Raw genomic sequence first — 18,224 nt, forward strand, 5'->3', positions numbered from 1 at the left:
AGATAGAGCATGTTCTATTTTTTGACATACGTTTTTCACTACCATTGGTGTTAAAACAGACGTGTGATGGCCGTTAAAAAAATGTTCATCACATGTCCCTTTTTCACTGTCGTGTGCATTTAGTCTTAAGGTAGAGCATGCCAGGCAGAAAATGTAGAAGAAAATTTGGGTCAGCAGTGGCGCAACCAGGATGGTCCAGGCTTGAAGGTAAGTTTATAGCTTTTATTTTTTTTCATTCATAGAAAAATTTAAATGAATAAATAAAAGCTATAAACTTACCTTCAAGCCTGGACTTTCCTGGTTGCGCCACTGCTGACCCGAATTTTATTCTTCATATCTTCTGGAGACCTACACTTGCATTTTCTTGCTGTGTCCAAATGCTGTCACCAACTAATGTCCACGTTGAAGAATTTTGATTTGAAATCTCCATTTGCAAGGACAGACACACAGAAGCGGATCCAAAAATGTAAAGTTAAAGAACTTGTCCAAGATTTTGCTACTGATGGCCTAATCTCTGGATGACATACGGATGACTGAAGTCGTTTTTACCCGTCTTTTACCCCTGTTGGTAAATTTGCCAGAGCCGATGTCCCTGCCCTGGCTCCCGCCACTTCCAAGTGGTGAGGACAGTGTAGAAAAAGGTGCATGCGACAAAAGATTGTTGCACGGGCGTAAAAAGAGTCTTGCGACTTTTTTTATGCCAAAATCTGGCGTAGCAATGTTAATAAATGACCCCCCCCCCCCCCATTATGTTGGCCTGAGGAATTTGGGCAAAACAGGCACTAAGTCCTAGTTCACACATCAGTCTTTGGGCTCATTCACACGACCGTATGAATGGGTCCGCATCCGTTCTGCAATTTTGCGGAATGGGTATGGTCCCGTTCATTTCAATGGGGCTGCAAAAAACGCGGACAGCACGCTGTGTGTTGTCCGCATCCGTTATTCTGTTTTGCGGCCCTGCAAAAAATATAGAGCATGTCCTATTCTTCTCCGCAATCAGGCGGACAAGACTCGGCATTTCTATATTGGGTCGCCTGTTCCGTTCTACAATCTGGGGGCAGCCGTGTTTTACGGACCGCAAAACACTGAGAGGTCGTGTGAATGCGCCCTTTTGATCAGTGATTTCCATCAGGGATTGTGAGCTAAAATCAGGAGAGAAGCCTCCTCAGAGATCAGGAATCATGGAAAGATTTGCTCCTCACCTTGTTTTGGCTCGCAATCACTGATGGAAATCACTGACCAAACACTGACGTGTGAACTGGGCCTTTCTAAACATTTTTGTATTGGGGAATACATATGTTGAAGATCCATTTCTGTGATTTTAGGGTGTCTTGTAAAACAGGTGATCTTTTTATTCAGCTTTCTCTACAAGTATACACGCCGGTGTTCCCTAAAACAGGCCATATTCTGTATTAAGCAGCGTTTATTCCTCATCTCCATCCTTCCGTAAGTAAAATAGTAAAAAAATGTGATACATGAGGGAGATTTTTCAGACTAGGCACTGCTCATCTTTCCCTCGATTCCCTTGGCATTTCTTATTTCAGGCTGGAGCTGTCATTCCTTTCAGTACGTCCCTCCCCTCCGCCTTCCCTCGTCTGCAGCCTCCAGAACACTTGTCTTTATTTGGAGCTCCCGGAAACCCCATCCACCTCTTTCGTTCATGACTGACACACGGAGAGACTGAGCTGCATCCTGTGTTTATGTGTGTGCGCCTCCATCCCCGTTGCTTCATCTTCCGTAGACCTGCTCCTTTGATAGCACCGGGTTTTCATCGGATCTGTACCAGGCCGTCACCAGACAGCAGGTAATGCCAGCTCCTTCTGCCGCGGTGTGAGTGCTGCTATCTGCTCGTGCTTGTCATGCCAGGCTTGTGGAGGAGATGAGCCGCCGAAGAGCAGGCTGCATGTGACAGCGTCCTAATCCCCACATCCAGGTCTCTTATCCTAATGTTCAAGTTCAATCACACTGACGGGTCACATCCAAATACCTCCCCTTTTAGATGCTTGAAGTCATTCAGCATGGCCATGAGCTCCCACCCACTCCCTCCTTTTTAATCTGCCATAGCCTGGCCTGCTAGTTCCTTCTTCCCTGGATAACTGGGCATGATGCTGTTTTCTATAGAGGGTCCTCTGTTAAAGCAAGTGGTTCGAATCTGGCAAAAACTGGCATAATTCAGATTTTCACCTCACCTACGTTCAGTCTTATACTAAAAGTTACATTGCATTGTATTCTTGGTAGGGTTGGAATGGTATATGGTTTATTTTGTGTTGTTTCGTAATGCCTTTTTTTCCGATTTTCTCCTTAGTCTGGAGCTAGGTGATGATTCTGTGCCATGTTGCATTCCATAGAAATGAATTGTGCCACATACAATGCTTAGTGTGTGCATGTGTGTCATACATGTCACATCAGTAATAGGGGCATCTAGAAATTGCAGCTATGTACATCCTGGACGCCATGACATCATAAAATGTGACGCGTTATGTGAATAGTAGAGAGCAGGTGGATCCAGGGCCCTTGACTATATCTTTAGAAATTTGGGAGGAGATTTATAAAAACTGGTGCGACGAATCAGATTCCACCTTTCATTTTTCAGAGCTCCTTTACAAAACAAAAGGTGGAAGCTGATTGGTTGCTAAGGGCAACTAAGCCAGAATTCTTTTACACCAGTTTTGATAAATCTCCCCCTATGTGTTAATAAGACATACCTCTTTAAGGCTGGGTTTACTCTTTGCTTTTTTCATGCATTTTTGTTGTGTTTTTGACTAAATGCCATAAGAATAACCGCACCGAAAAAAAAGGATGCAGGTATTAAAAACCACACATGGCTTTGCCGCTGCTTTAGGCCTCCTGCACAATGCCGTTTTTTTTCCCCGTTTACTGGCCGTTTTTTGCATTCCGTATACGGTCCGTATACGGAACCATTCATTTCAATGGTTCCGCAAAAAAAAACGGAATGTACTCCGTATGCATTCCGTTTCCGTATTTCCGTTTTTCCGTTCCGTTTTAACATAGAACATGTCCTATTATTGCCCGCAAATCACGTTCCGTGGCTCCATTCAAGTCAATGGGTCCGCAAAAAAAAACGGAACACATATGGAAATGCATCCGTATGTCTTCTGTTTCCGTTCCATTTTTTGAAGAACCATCTATTGAAAATGTTATGCCCAGCCCAATTTTATCTATGTAATTACTGTATACTGTATATGCCATACGGAAAAACGGAACGGAAAAACGGAACAGAAACGGAAACACAACGGAAACAAAAAACGGAACAACGGATCCGTGAAAAACGGACTGCTAAACACTGAAAAAGCCATACGGTTGTGTGCAATAGGCCTTATCAGTCGTAATTTTCTATGCTGTTGCATAGAGGGAAAAACACTTGAGGTTTTTCAGAGGTATATTTTTTTTTAAAAAGGCCATCCAATAACAAAAACACAGCAGAAAATCCCCTGTGTAAACACAGCCTAAATGAAGCCATCTGTTGTAACCAACGGAATGCTCTGTCCTTTGAAGGGGTATTCCAGCTAGGCCTCCTGCACACAAACGTGTGCTCCCCGTGGCCGCTGCGGGCCGCAATGCACTAACACCGACCGTGGGGCAGCGGATTGCGGACCCATTCACTTAAATGGGTTCACGATCCACCCATTCCGCAAAAAGATAGGACATGTTCTATCTTTTTGTGGAACGGAAGTACGGGACGAAACCCCACAGAAGCATTCCCTAGTGCTTCCGTAGGGTTCCGATCCGTGCTTCTGTTCCACACCATTCCGCATCTCCGGATTTGCGGACCCATTGAAGTAAATGGGTCTGCATCCGTGATGCGGAATGCCCACGGAACGGCGCCTGTGTAATGCGGTCCGCAATACAGCAACGGGCAGCACACGTTCGTGTGCAGGAGGCCTTAGATGAAGTTATCCCCTATCTAAAATCTGCTGCTGAGAAAAAAAGAATTATCGGAGGTGTAGCCAAAATGATAAGGAGCATGGTTAGGGTTAGAAAATATGGGATCCTAGGAGAATCCCACCCTGCCCACAAATGATCCACAGAAACCATGACAACCACCTTACCTTAAACCTACTAGCTCACAGAAGAGACCACACAGAACCCCACAGGATTTAATGAGATTTGAGGGGGCATCCAAGTGAAAAGGTCATTGTTTTAGGGCCTTTTATGCCACTGTGGTTGTATACTTACCAACATTTTGGTTGGTAAAATAGGGGCATATTTATGCTCTGCCCTTGCGAATGCCCTTACCCCACCCAGAAATGGCCACTTATGGTTGGGGTTTATGCTAACTCACCCATTTTTGGCTCAGGAAAGCACAAATTTGCCCGGACTATCTCTGAAAATCAGGGACAGTCCCACCAAATTCGGGACAGTTGACAATTGTGTGATTGGAACCCTAACCCTGTATGGCAGGTAGCCTGATACTATAGCATACAGTTCACTGGTGTGCAGGAAAACTACTGCCAGCATTGATGCTTCATATGTGGGCCTCTATGGAGAGAAGCTGTCCGGGACACAAGGAACACTGGGTTGACTTTACTTGCATATAAATTGCTATTTAATGTCCTTTTACATGGACCAATGATCTGGCAGATTATCAGGGATGAAAGTTTGTATAAATGCTCATTCACGATCATCTACCTGTGTGAAGAGTGCCGGCAATCACCCGATGGATGAACGAACAAACGCACATTGAGTGGGTGATCATGGGGAGAAGTGACTGCTATATCGATAACTTGTCCCCATTCAGCGGAGGTGATTGTTGCATGTGAATGCCGCCTTCATCTCCACTCATGATCTGACAGTTATTAGGAGCGTCTGCCAGATCATCTCTATATGTTGAAGGAACCTTACTTAGAAGATGAGTTGGTTCTCTGGATGTCTGCTCATAGCATTCACTGTGCACCTTGTAAATACTATCAAAATAGTCCTATATAGAGGCCTATAATCTGCTATGTAGTAATGATCCTTGGCCACATGTTGTCTACCTTTTTTTCTAAATTAAGTATAAATGACAATGGTTATTGGTTTGTGCCAATAACCTAAGAACTACCAAAGGCACCTGTCACGCTACACTAAAATCTCATACTTGTGCGCCACGTAGCAATATGCCACTTATCGTAAAAGTTCTCCAATTATATTTGACGGGAAATTTATAAATCTTCCCTTACAACAGAGAAACTCTGTCCACATGGTAACTACAGGTGAAACACGTTCTCCATGAGAAGCCCTAAGCAAAAGCAAGACTGTGGTCCTTTACCTTAAAGTGAAGCCTCTATGTAAAGTGAGTGTCCTACCACGTGGGTTGCACCCACAGCAGTTTATTATGTAGTATGATAAATATCATTAATACAGAAGATCTGGAATGGGACAAATACTGTTTCATATAACTGTATCTATCTATAACACATTCTGCACAGTTTTTCCATGAAGCTCCATGCATCAAGCCATGGCATTGAGGATGAGGACAATAGCACTCTTTGAGCACTGTGGCTGAAGGAGGCTGACAAATTATTAATTTAAGTTAAGAAGATTCATACATGATTTAGTGATGTGTATGTAGATAGCATCTCAAAAGTAAAAAGCAGATCAGACTAGTAGTGTAATGTGTCTTCAGGACCATGAACTAGCACACACATCATAACAAAGACAACAGCCTAAAAATATTTTAATGACTATCTCATGTAATGCATGGTCCGATAAGACTATGGAATTTATTTTCAATGTAGGCATCATGGCTGCCACTAGTAGTATCAGGGCCTTGAGCTCCCTTTTACAGGTATATCTTCCACCTTGGATCACATGATGTCATTTCGGTGGACATCTGAGGTGCTGACGTAATCCTTAAAGGGGTTCTCCGGGAATTAAGAAAATGAAAATACTTAAATATTAATTTATGATAAATATATTCCCAAATACCTTTCATTAGTTATAATGGCTCGTTTTGTCTAGGGAGAAATTATTAGGAGAAACAAAATGCCCGCCATCCTGTTAGTACACACAAAACCTGTCCTAATCACACAGCAGAACAAGTTACTTCACAACACTGAACTAAAGAGCTACCTTATCCTCTTCTCTGCTCTACTTGTCAGGGATTATGATCCTAAATACAGCTGTTAAAATGAATCTCTGTGGGAATGGTGTTCATGAGGAGACATGAAGTACAGAGAGGAGGGTGTGGATAATGAGGATCAGCAGCATTTGTATTTAGTCTCCATTACCACAGCCCACAGTCCAGTTTGGCCGGACTAGGGCGCAGCTAAGGGTAGGCCAGCATGATTAGGTTTGGTTGTAGGGTCTGGTGGGTTTAGGGGTTAAGTTATTTGAATTGAATGGGGGTGGGGGGCGTTGCTATAGTGGGAGGAGTTTGGGGGGCTATTTATGGGGGTGTACTGAGGTGAGGGGTGCCATTTTGTGAAAAAAGAAAACTGAAGATGTCACAGACACTTACCGTGGAAGACATGCTGTCCAGGCTGCGGGAGGCGGCGGCAGAACGGGGACACGAATGGCTGAGCGAGCAGATGGCTGGCATGTTGAGGGGGGAGGCGGTGAGTACTGTCAGCTCACCGCCGGAAGGCAGACGGACGCGGCGGGTACGGCCGCCGGCGCGCCTGAGTCCCACAGAGACCCCCCGGGTTCGGCGCCGCGTTAGGAGCCCCTCCGGGGACCCTTCACACCGGGAGTCATCAGGGCAGCCTGCTTCTGTGTCCTCCCGGCGTGGGAGGAATCCGATAACAAGGCGGAACCCAGCACAGGGCAGGAGGTCCCTCCCTCTGCCCTCTCCTGCAAGCGGCGGTGGAGCGGGAACAGGTGCGGCGGGATCCCTTACTGGTACGCTGGTTGGGAGGCCTGCTCAGCGTGGGAACGGCAGGAGCAATGAGGCACACGAGGCTGCGCAGCTGCAAGATGGTGGGGAGCGCAGGCCTCAGGAAGAAGATGTGTCGGGAAGATCGGTGTCGCTTCAGCGCCCTCTGGTGGCCTCTGAGAGAAGCGCACCCAGCATGGATTCTGCTGGGGTGCAGAGTTGCAGCAATGAAGTCCCAAGAAGGAGCGTGGTGGTCCAGAGGGAGGATGTTCGTCAGGATGCAGGATTTTCCGCTGCAGGGTTCACAGCCCCCTGGCAGCAAGGTGAGAACCCGTGGGGATCCCTTAATTCTATGTTGAGTGCCCAAGGGGGGAGCGGGCTGGGGGGTGGTCAAGGGGAGTTAGCCGGGGGTTTAGGCCAGTTGTTAAGTAGTCTGGCGGGATTGGTAGCGGGGTTGGGGAGTGCGGGCAGGGTTCCGGTGCAGGCTGGGGGAGTCCGGGCGGGGAACGTCGGGGGGAATGGTGAGGCGGTGACGCAGGATGGCGGGTCGGTTTCTGTGCAGACGCAGGCGGGGGGGGAAGCGGTAGGGGATAAGGTGGGTGATGCGGCTCAAGGGGAGGTATACGTTTGTTTTGAAGGACCGTTGGGGGCGCACTTGAGGCAGGAGGTGCGGGATAGGATTTGGAAAGGTGAATACGTGGAGATTTTTTCGCTTCTCCCGCTGGAGCGTTTTAATCTGGATAGGGAGAGGAAGGATGAGAAGAGGAAAGATGAGGATGAAAAACGGCGGTACAGAATGATACCGCGTACGTTCGGGAATTGGTTGCAGGCGTTTGCAATCTTGGCGAGTGTTATAGGGGAGAAGAATCCGGAGTGTTGCTCGCCGTTATTCTGTTACATGGATGCGATAGGGGAAGCTTACCGTGTGTACGGGGGTGTCGGTTGGTTAAGGTATGATGAACAGTTTAGGCAGAGAAAAGCGGTCCGCCCTAATATGCGGTGGGACCATAAGGATATAGGTTTATGGATGAGGGTGACGGCGCCAGGGAGACAGGGGCAGCCCTTTCGGAGTGAGGCAGGGGGAGCTGGGCAGTTTACCTTGGCGTCCGCATCCGCAAAGGGACAGTGTTTTTTGTTTAATGAGGGGGGATGTAAGTTTGGCGCGAAGTGCAGATTCAAACATGAATGTGCCAGTTGCGGGGGGAATCACGGGGCGAACAGATGTTTTAAGGGGTCAAAGCACAGGGGGGGTGCAGATGGGGCTGGAAAAGGGTCGGACGCCGGTGCGGGTGGAAAAGATGGGCCCGTTCCTAGATAGATATCCTTATAGGGAGGTGGCGGAATGGTTGAAGGAGGGTTTTACTGTTGGGTTTGTGATTCCGTCAGATCCTATGCCGGCGGTTTGGGGGGGTAGGAATTTGCGATCGGCATTGGAGTATAGTCGCGTGGTGGCGGAGAAATTGGCAGGTGAGGTTCGGTTGGGGAGGATGGATGGGCCGTTTGATACACCCCCGTTGGCGAATTTGAGAATTTCGCCCTTGGGGGTGGTGCCTAAAAAAGAGCCGAATAAATTTCGGTTGATACACCATCTTTCCTTTCCGAAAGGGGCGTCGGTCAATGATGGTATTGACCCCGATATTTGTTCGGTGGTATATACGTCATTTGATGCGGCTGTGGGTTGGGTGAGGAAGTTGGGGCCCGGGACGCTATTGGCAAAAACGGACATTGAGGCTGCGTTTCGCCTGATGCCGGTTAATCCAGATAGCTTGCATTTGTTGGGATGCTGTTGGGAAGGGAAGTTTTTCGTGGACCGGTGTTTACCTATGGGGTGTTCGGTTTCTTGCGCGTTTTTTGAGAGGTTTAGCTCATTTTTGGAATGGGTAGTGATGGACGTGGCGGGTTGTTCGTCCATCATTCACTATTTGGATGATTTTTTATGTTTGGGTCCGGCGAACTCACGGGTGTGTGCGTTGTTGTTAGGTTCGTTGCAGGCAGTTTATGCATCGTTTGGGGTTCCGTTAGCGGAGGAGAAGACGGTTGGTCCGACGACCGAACTGAGTTTTTTGGGGATCATCATCGATACGGTTAGGATGGAGTGTAGACTCCCTGTGGAAAAAGTTCAGGATTTGCGGGAGACGGTGGCTAGGGCGGGGAGGGCTAGGAAGATAAGGTTGAGGGACCTTCAATCGCTGTTGGGGAAGTTGAATTTTGCCTGTCGCATTATGCCGATGGGCAGAATATTTTGTAGACGGTTGGCAGCGGCGACGGCGGGGGTGACGGCTCCGCATCATTTTATTAGGTTAGGGAGAGAGCTGAAGACGGATTTAGAGGTGTGGGATGGGTTTTTGCAGCATTTTAATGGGAGGACGCTAGTCATGCAGGAGGTGATTGATACGTTTGATTTTGAGCTTTTTTCGGATGCCGCTGGGGGGGTGGGTTTTGGGGTGTATTGTCAGGGGAGTTGGTGTGCGGGTAGGTGGCCTGAGTCATGGATAAGCAGGGGCTGGGTGCGGAATTTGGCGTTATTGGAGCTTTTCCCGATAGTGTTAGCAGTGGTGTTGTGGGGTGAGGTTTTCCGGGATAAGAAAATTCGTTTTCATTGTGACAATTTGGGGGTGGTGCAGACGATCAATTCCCTGACCGCCTCATCCCCTCCTGTAGTGCGTTTGTTGCAGCACATGGTGTTACAATGTTTGTCTAGGAATGTTTGGGTGGTTGCGTGTCATGTCCCGGGGGTGTCTAATTCCATTGCTGATGCTCTTTCTCGTTTTCAGTGGGAGCGGTTTCGGCAGTTGGCACCGGAGGCGGATCGGGAAGGTTTGGTTTGTCCGGCGTCAATGTGGGAGATCTTGGAGGTACTGTAGCGGGTCTGTTTAGGGCATCTCTTAGTGATGGAACATGGGCGGCTTATGGGAGGGCTTGGGCTGGTTGGGAGCGTTGGTGTGCAGGTTTGAGGTTGGGAGTCGACGGGGGTGAAGTTCCTTTGTTGTTATTTTTGGGGCAGATGAAGGAGGAAGGGTGGTCGGTTGCGCAGGTTAACAGGTGTATGGCAGGTTTGGCTTTTGGGTTCCAGTTCCGGGGTTTAGCGGATGTGACTAAGACTTTTTTGGTTAAGCGGGTTTTGAGGGGTTGGAGGCGGGGTAGGCGGTACCAGGACGGCAGGAAGCCAATATCGTTCGAGTTATTGCTGGGCATTGGGAGGCAGGTGGAGGTTGTTTGTTCTTCGGCATGGGAACGGCGGTTGTTTAAGTTGGCCTTCTCGTTCGCATTCTTTGGTGCGTTTAGGGTGGGCGAATTGGTAGGCAGGAGTGTGAGGTGTTCGGGGGGTTTGTCTGCGGAGGACGTAGAGTTGGGTGGTGACAGGGTCTGTATCAGGTTGCGGGGGTCCAAGACGGATTTGGAAGGCAGGGGTTGTAGGATTACTTTATTTACGGTTCCTGGGTGCGGGTTGTGTCCGGTCTCCACCCTGGGGGATTTTAGAAGGTATGCAGACTTTGTGGTGGGACCGTTGCTCAGGCATGAGGATGGCTCGTTTTTGTCGAGGTACCAATTTGTGGCAGTGTTAAAAAAGTGTCTGTCAGCTTTGGGTTTGGAGTCTGCAAGGTATTCTGGTCATTCATTTAGGATTGGGGCTGCTACTGAGGCAGCTAGGCTGGGGTTGAGTGACGAGCAGATTATGAGATTGGGGAGATGGGAATCGGTTAGGTTCAGGTCGTATGTCAGGCTGGATAGTTTGATTTGAGTGGGGTTGGTGGGGTTTTTGATGCTTAATGTGTTTTTTGTTGTTTCAGGTTACTCGACGGCTCTCGTCTGGATCCTGGGCCACTCCTTTGTTTGGTGGGGAGCGCTTAGGGCGGACGTCAGGAAGCTGGGTCGGCAGTTGGGGTTGTCGGAGGAGGTTGCGGTAGTGAGGTGGTTGGGGTTTAGGGGCATGTTATGGGGGGGGGTGTTACGGGAGGTGCATAAATTTGCGCGTTTGGATCGTGTTCCAGATGTGTTGGTTGTGCATTGTGGGGGGAATGATTTGGGGGTTACGCCGGTGCGTAACTTGATTCGGGATGTGAAATTTGATTTGTTGAGGATGTGGTCGTTATTTCCAGGGATAGTGGTTGTATGGTCTGACATTGTGCCTCGTAAGAGATGGCGGGATGCACGGTCGGTCGAGAGGATAAATAAGGCGAGGATTAAAGTGAATAGAGCGATAGGGAAGTTTGTGGCGAAGCATGGTGCAGTGGCTGTGAGGCATAGGGAGTTGGAAGATGGTGTGGGGGAGTTCTGGAGAAGGGATGGAGTGCATTTAAATGCGGTGGGCATTGATTTGTGGTCACTAGGGTTGCAGGATGGCATTGAGAGAGCGTTGGGGTGTGGCGGAACGCGCAAGCTTGAGGGGTGCGGGGGGTCAAGTTGCGCGTTGTTGGCGGTAGGAGGTACTGGAAGCTGGGACTACAGATCGGGATTTGAGGTTGAGAGGGCCCCTTATGGTGGGGGCTGGACTCTCATGGTGGGGCTTACCTGTTCGGTTTGGCGAGGCGTCCACCACCGGGTGTCTCCGAGCTTGTATACTGCGGCTGGAGGCAAGGTGGATTTGCCGTGTGGTTTGTAAGTGGACAATTTGGGGCTTCCAGGACCTCCTTCGTCTGTGGTTATGTTATATATATGTTATGTATTTATATTAATAATAAATGGCTGCTGTGGCCAATTAAATCCATTTGATGAGTGGTGTGGTTATTTCGGGATAATGGTGGGTAGACGGGTATAGGAATGGTGGGGCTAAGTGTTGGTGAAGACCCGGAGTATCAACCAATACCTTAATCAAGTTTGGCCGGACTAGGGCGCAGCTAAGGGTAGGCCAGCATGATTAGGTTTGGTTGTAGGGTCTGGTGGGTTTAGGGCAGTGCTTTAAGTGGGCCAAAAGAGGTGCCGGTACTCTATTAGGCGCCGGTGCTCCCCCCCCCTGCACATCAGACCCCCCCATCACACACATATATATTAGTTCCTCTATGTACCAGTACAGTACCCCCCCCCACCACCGCACATTCGTTCCTCTCTGTACCAGTACCCCCCTGCACATCAGACCCCCCCCCCCCACTCATCACACACACACACATTAATTCCTCTCTGTACCAGTACCCCCCTGCCAGGGGGGTACTGGTACAGAGAGGAATTAATGTGTGTGTGTGTGTGTGTGTGTGATGAGGGGGGGGTCTGATGTGCAGGGGGGTACTGGTTCAGAGAGGAACGAATGTGCGGTGGTGGGGGGGGGGGGGGTACTGGTACATAGAGGAACTAATATATATGTGTGTGATGGGGGGTCTGATGTGCAGAGGGGTACTGGTACAGAGAGGCACTAATGTGTGGTGGTGGTGGGGGGGGGGGGGGTACTGGTAAAGAGAGGAACTAATGTGTGTGATGAGGGGGGGGGGTCTGATGTGCAGGGGGGTACTGGTACAGAGAGGAACGAATGTGCGGTGGTGGGGGGGGGGTCCTGGTACATAGAGGAACTAATATATATGTGTGTGATGGGGGGGTCTGATGTGCAGGGGCCCCCTACACATCAGACCCACCCATCAGACACATATATATTAGTTCCTCTATGTACCAGTACCCCCCCACCACCACCACCGCACATTCGTTCCTCTCTGTACCAGTACCCCCCTGCACATCAGACCCCCCCCCCCCCCCCCCCCTCATCACACACATTAATTCCTCTCTGTACCAGTACCCCCCTGCCAGGGGGGGGGGGTACTGGTACAGAGAGGAACTAATGTGTGTGGGGGGAGGGGGGGTGCCTGTCACTCACCAGTACTCTTCAGAAGTTGGATTCCAAAGCAAAGTCGATGTTCTTTGCTGCACCGTCCGACTCCTGACTCCAAGGAGGACCAGTCACTGGTCGCCGCACTGATCGCTCCTCAGTCACAGGCGCGCGGGAAGGAGTTGACGTCACCTAACGTGAGGTCAACTCCCTGCCTGCGCCAGCCTGAGCCGTACTCTGCAACGACCCGCCCCCCTCCACTAGCTGCCCAGCCAACGACATTAGGGAGGAGATACTGCCAGCTCTCCGCTGCGCTCCGGTACCGGAAACCCACGTACTGGGCGCACGGAGAGGTGCTGGTACTCTCCAGGGCAATTTTTGGAAGTGGCGGTACTGAGTACCGCCGCGTTCCGGCCCACTTCAAACACTGGTTTAGGGGTTAAGTTATTTGAATTGAATGGGGGTGGGGGGCGTTGCTATAGTGGGAGGAGTTTGGGGGGCTATTTATGGGGGTGTACTGAGGTGAGGGGTGCCATTTTGTGAAAAAAGAAAACTCCCACCCACCCTCCCATATATTTGGAAGTAGTGAGGAGGTGAGATAAGGAGGTGAGCGAGCCAGGTTCGTGGATGGAAAGAGGCGTGTTGGTTTGATAACGGGGATATTAATTGGAGTGGATATAAGGCAATAAGAGGCGTTTATGTGGGTTGTTTGTGGTGGTGGGGAAAAAAGTATGTCATGGCAGTCGAGGCGGTAGGAGGTACTGGAAGCTGGGACTACAGATCGGGATTTGAGGTTGAGAGGGCCCCTTATGGTGGGGGCTGGACTCTCATGGTGGGGCTTACCTGTTCGGTTTGGCGAGGCGTCCACCACCGGGTGTCTCCGAGCTTGTATACTGCGGCTGGAGGCAAGGTGGATTTGCCGTGTGGTTTGTAAGTGGACAATTTGGGGCTTCCAGGACCTCCTTCGTCTGTGGTTATGTTATATATATGTTATGTATTTATATTAATAATAAATGGCTGCTGTGGCCAATTAAATCCATTTGATGAGTGGTGTGGTTATTTCGGGATAATGGTGGGTAGACGGGTATAGGAATGGTGGGGCTAAGTGTTGGTGAAGACCCGGAGTATCAACCAATACCTTAATCATGTCTGTACGTCTCCTCATGAACTCCATTCCTACAGAGATTCAGCTGAAGATCTTATTAACTGTATTCAGGATCACAACTAGGGATGAGCGAATCGACTTCGGATGAAACATCTGAAGTCGATTTGCATAAAACTTTGTTCTAATACTCTATGGAGCAGGAGCTCTGTACAGTATTAGGGTCCATTCACACGTCCGCAATTTCGTTCCGCATTTTGAAGAACGGAATTGCGGACCCATTCATTTCTTTGGGGCAGTCCGGGAAATGATTTTTTTCACAGTACAAATTAATTTATGAAGTTATTTCGCAAAGTCTTGCGAGACTTCGCAAAGCAATAACTTCGGCTCATCGGAGCCAATACATTCTAATACTGTACGGAGCTCCTGCTCCATACAGTATTACAACAAAGTTTTATGCGAATCGACTTCGGATTTTTCATCCGAAGTCGATTCACTTATCCCTATTCATAACCCCTGACAAGCAGAGAGGAGGGTGGGGCAGCTCTTTAGCTCAGTGATGTGAAGTAACTTGTCCTGCTGTGTGATTAGGACAGATTTTGTGTGTACTAACAGGATGGCAGCAATTTTGTTTCCCCTGAGGATTGCTCCCTAGACAACATGAGCAATTATAAATAATGTAAGGTATTTGGGAATATATTTATTATAAAGTAATATTTAAGTATTTTTATTTTCTTAATTCCTGGAGAACCCCTTTAAAGGGGTTGTCCCACGAAAAATATTCTACAGTTTTCAAACCACCACCCAGTGGTTTTGTAGTTGTATGTAATTAAAAATTTAGCATAGCCACTAAGTTATTCATTAAAATGTATGTGTATAACGACACCTGTTGTTTTTTTTGTTTTTTTCTTATTACTTTGTCCTGCTCACTGAGGGTACTTTCACACTAGCGTTTTTCTTTTCCGGCATAGAGTTCCGTCACAGGGGCTCTATACCGGAAAATAACTGATCAGGCATATCCCCATGCATTCTGAATGGAGAGCAATCCATTCAGGATGTATCAGGATGTCTTCAAGTTCAGTCATTTTGACTGATCAGGCAAAAGAGAAAACCGTAGCATGCTACGTTTTATCTCAGACGAAAAAAACTGAAGACTTGCCTGAATGCCGGATCCAACATTTTTTCCCATAGGAGTGTATTAGTGCCAAAATATAGTTCAAAATATCGTCCTTCCGCATGCGCAGACCGAAAAAAAGGGGGAAAAAGTAAATGCCGGAACCGTTTTGCCAGATGATACTGGAAAGACAGATCCGGCATGTCAATGCATTTTTTTGACTGATCAGGTATTTTTAAGACTGATCATGATCCTGATCAGTCTTACTAATGCCATCAGTTGGCATACGTTTTGTCAGATCCGGCAGGCAGTTCCGGCGATGGAACTGCTTGCCGGATCTCTCTGCCGCAAGTGTGAAAGTAGCCTGAGATTGTCAGCTTGCTATAAATCTAGCAGAGCAATTAATGGGGAGATCTCTGGATCCATGTGAGGTACAGGGATGGTTCTAGCTTTGCTAGAAAGAGACTGTCATGTACTATGATGTCTGATTTCCATTCTTTATATTAGTCATAGGATAACCCCTTTAAATATTATCCTTCTTCTCACATAGTGTTCCATGGATCTGGGGAGCACATACCACATAATTCGTAGGTCACTGGGAAAGAGCAAATACACAACACTATTTAGAGAAAACCCATTAAATCTTATGTGAATAGATCATGCTAGATGGCGTCCATATACACCCATGGGCCCACTGGATGCCAAAAGAGTGTCCATTTTGCATCTGTCCATTTTGCTGGTATACAACACTATACTTTTTGCCTTTTATCCTTATAGGAAAATCCAACCTTCATTTACAGTGGTTAGTAGTACTGCAAAAACAAGTGTGATCTATGTGTAACATATGGGCAACTATGGCTCCCTTCGGGGCTTCCGTCACAGAAATTGTCAAAAATAGAGAAGAGAAAAGTTCTTCAAGCGGGACTTTTTCTCTGCTAAAAAAATCTTCTCTCAAGCGGAAACTGAACGGATCTCATTATAGTCAATGGGATCTGTTAGGTTCTGCCAGTGTTATTTGCTGAATGCGGCACTTCGGTTATTTTTGTTCTTATGCTCCTATAAAAGTTTTGATGTGAAAGCAGCCTATATGACGTACAGTTACATACAGTATGTTGGAGGTATTCACCGATGGTATGGTATACGTATGTCAGGAGTATTTTCCAATGCATGTCTCAAACTTGATGTGAAAACAGTCTAAGGCCTCATGCACACGACCGCCAAAAAACAGATCCGCAAAAAATACGGATGACATCCGTGTGCATTCCGTATTTTGCGGAATGGAACATCTGGCCCCTAATAGAACAGTATTATCCTTGTCCGTAATGCGGACAATAATAGGACATGTTCTATTTTTTGGCGGAACGGAAATACGGACATACGGAAACAGAATGCCATGGAGTAACTTCCGCTTTTTTTGCGGACCCATTGAAATGAATGGTTCCATATACAGTCCGCAAAAAAAGGAACGGACACGGAAAGAAAATACGTTCGTGTGCATGAGCCCTAAATGAGCAGAGAACTGGAAAATAATAAAGTAATTTTAGCATGGTATTAGCCTCTGTTCACATCTCCAATATGGATTCCAGTTTTTGCTCCATCCTAGAAGCAGAACAATACAAATAACTGAATGGATGCATCTGGCACATAGTGCACACCAACAGCACGCAACAGATCCCATTGACTATGCAACAGATGCTTGGTCCGCAAGGGGTCCCTTTAAGATGAGATAAGTGTTTTGTGACGCCAGTTGCAATGAAGCAACAACGGGACAGAGTCCCTTTAAGAAATGGTGATGGTACCCAGGTGTAGGAGTGGCCAAGTGGTATAGGGTTGCCTACAATGTCCCTTAATGTTTTGTGCACATGTCACGGTGCTCCTACCTGGATACGCTGGAACCCCAGGCGTTGGCTCTGAAGCAGACAAAGGGGGTAGTTGAATTGTGGGATGAAGAATAAATTTAGTCCAGACCTTGTGATGAAGTTGAAAAGCAGCTTTACTTTCAATAAATGTTTCTCCAAACGATTTACAGATTTTGTCTTGGTTCCCAGCAGGCTTTAGCATGTAACTCTTGCAGGCAAATTCCTCTCTGCTACATCGGTTACTTTCTGACTCTGCTGTGCTGACAGGCTTAAATATAGTCTCTGCTTCTGCAGGATGCTGCAATGTCTCTCTGTAGTCTGACTCTAGCTTAATCCAGGTAACTTTTCCTCTTGACTCCTGAGACTCCAAGCTATGGCCTTTATATCCAGTAGAGCTGAAGGTGCTCTAGCTGGCTCGCTTTGCTTGTCTGGGGCATGTCTAGCAGGGACGTGCACCTGCTGCACACCCTTCCCCTAGCTGGGGGTAAGCTAGACTGACTAGAACTTCTGCCCCACCCTTCCCGCAGGAAGGGGAGAGAGCCCACTCCTCCACAGAGAGGGGGTTAGAATGGAATGGTTAGCTCCATTCTACATAATTACAGCTCTGCCGTGTTTGCTGCCACCTGCTGGTGAACCAGGCATATTACATATGAACAGTTACATAACATTAGAAATGCACAGTGTATAGGACCTGGAAATAAATGCATAAGATGACATGAGGTTAGACCAATAAAGACAGTAGCAAGGTGCAGAAGTGGTAACACCACTCTGGGGTGTTACCACTATAATGGGGGTTGTTAGGTTTCATCATGGTGTCAATTTACCAGATTATAAAGCATTATGCCTCTTTAACACAAGTGGAAGGCTGAAAAGTCAGCCTGAATTTGTGGGAGGGGCATCTTACCTTTTTAAGCTCCAGCCCCCAGCTCCTCAGGGCGCTTCTGTTCACACCCACCCACCCCCCCTGTTCTCAAACACTCCCTTTAGGGTACGCCCACTACTAGGCTTACCCTCGCTCCTGGCTTCCGGCACAACACAGCCAGCTAGGTCAGGGGAAGCGCTTCACCCACTCATCACAGTTAAGCCTCTCCCATAAATATGAACACAGCCTTAGGCTTCTTTCACACGAGCGTGTCGGATTGGCTCTGGATGCGTTCAGGATGCATTCAATGAAACTCGCACCATTTTGTAAGTTCAGTCAGTTTTGTCTGCAATTGCGTTCAGTTGTTCAGTTTTTTCCACGCGGGTGCAATGCGTTTTGATGCGTTTTTTTCACGCCAGTGATAAAAAAACTGAAGGCTTACAAACAACATCTCCTAGCATAGATCAGTAAAAAACGCATTGCATCCGCACTTGCTTCCGGATTCAATACGTTTTTCACTGAAGCCCCATTCACTTCTATGGGGCCAGGGCTGCGTGAAATAATATAGAACATGCTGCGTTTTTCACGCAACGCAGAACTGATGTGTAAAAAAAAAACGCTTGTGTACATAGACCCATTGAAATAAATGGGCCAGGATTCAGTGCGGGTGCTATGCGTTCACATCACGCATTGCACCCGCGCAGAAAACGCGCTCGTCTTA

At 47.8% G+C, this 18,224-nt stretch overlaps 1 protein-coding gene across 1 annotated transcript in view; it reads left to right on the forward strand.

Moving 5' to 3' along the window:
- The first annotated feature begins 1,578 nt into the window (after positions 1–1,578).
- The window catches only part of CAP2 (cyclase associated actin cytoskeleton regulatory protein 2), a 143,763-nt gene continuing 127,117 nt past the window's right edge, over positions 1,579–18,224 (forward strand). Inside the window, exon 1 of the mRNA XM_040432692.1 lies at positions 1,579–1,804. The gene's annotated coding sequence lies outside the window, so the exon portion shown is untranslated. The remainder of the gene's footprint in view (positions 1,805–18,224) is intronic.

The sequence above is a fragment of the Bufo bufo genome, chromosome 5 (assembly GCF_905171765.1).
Source record: "Bufo bufo chromosome 5, aBufBuf1.1, whole genome shotgun sequence".
NCBI lineage: Eukaryota > Metazoa > Chordata > Amphibia > Anura > Bufonidae > Bufo > Bufo bufo.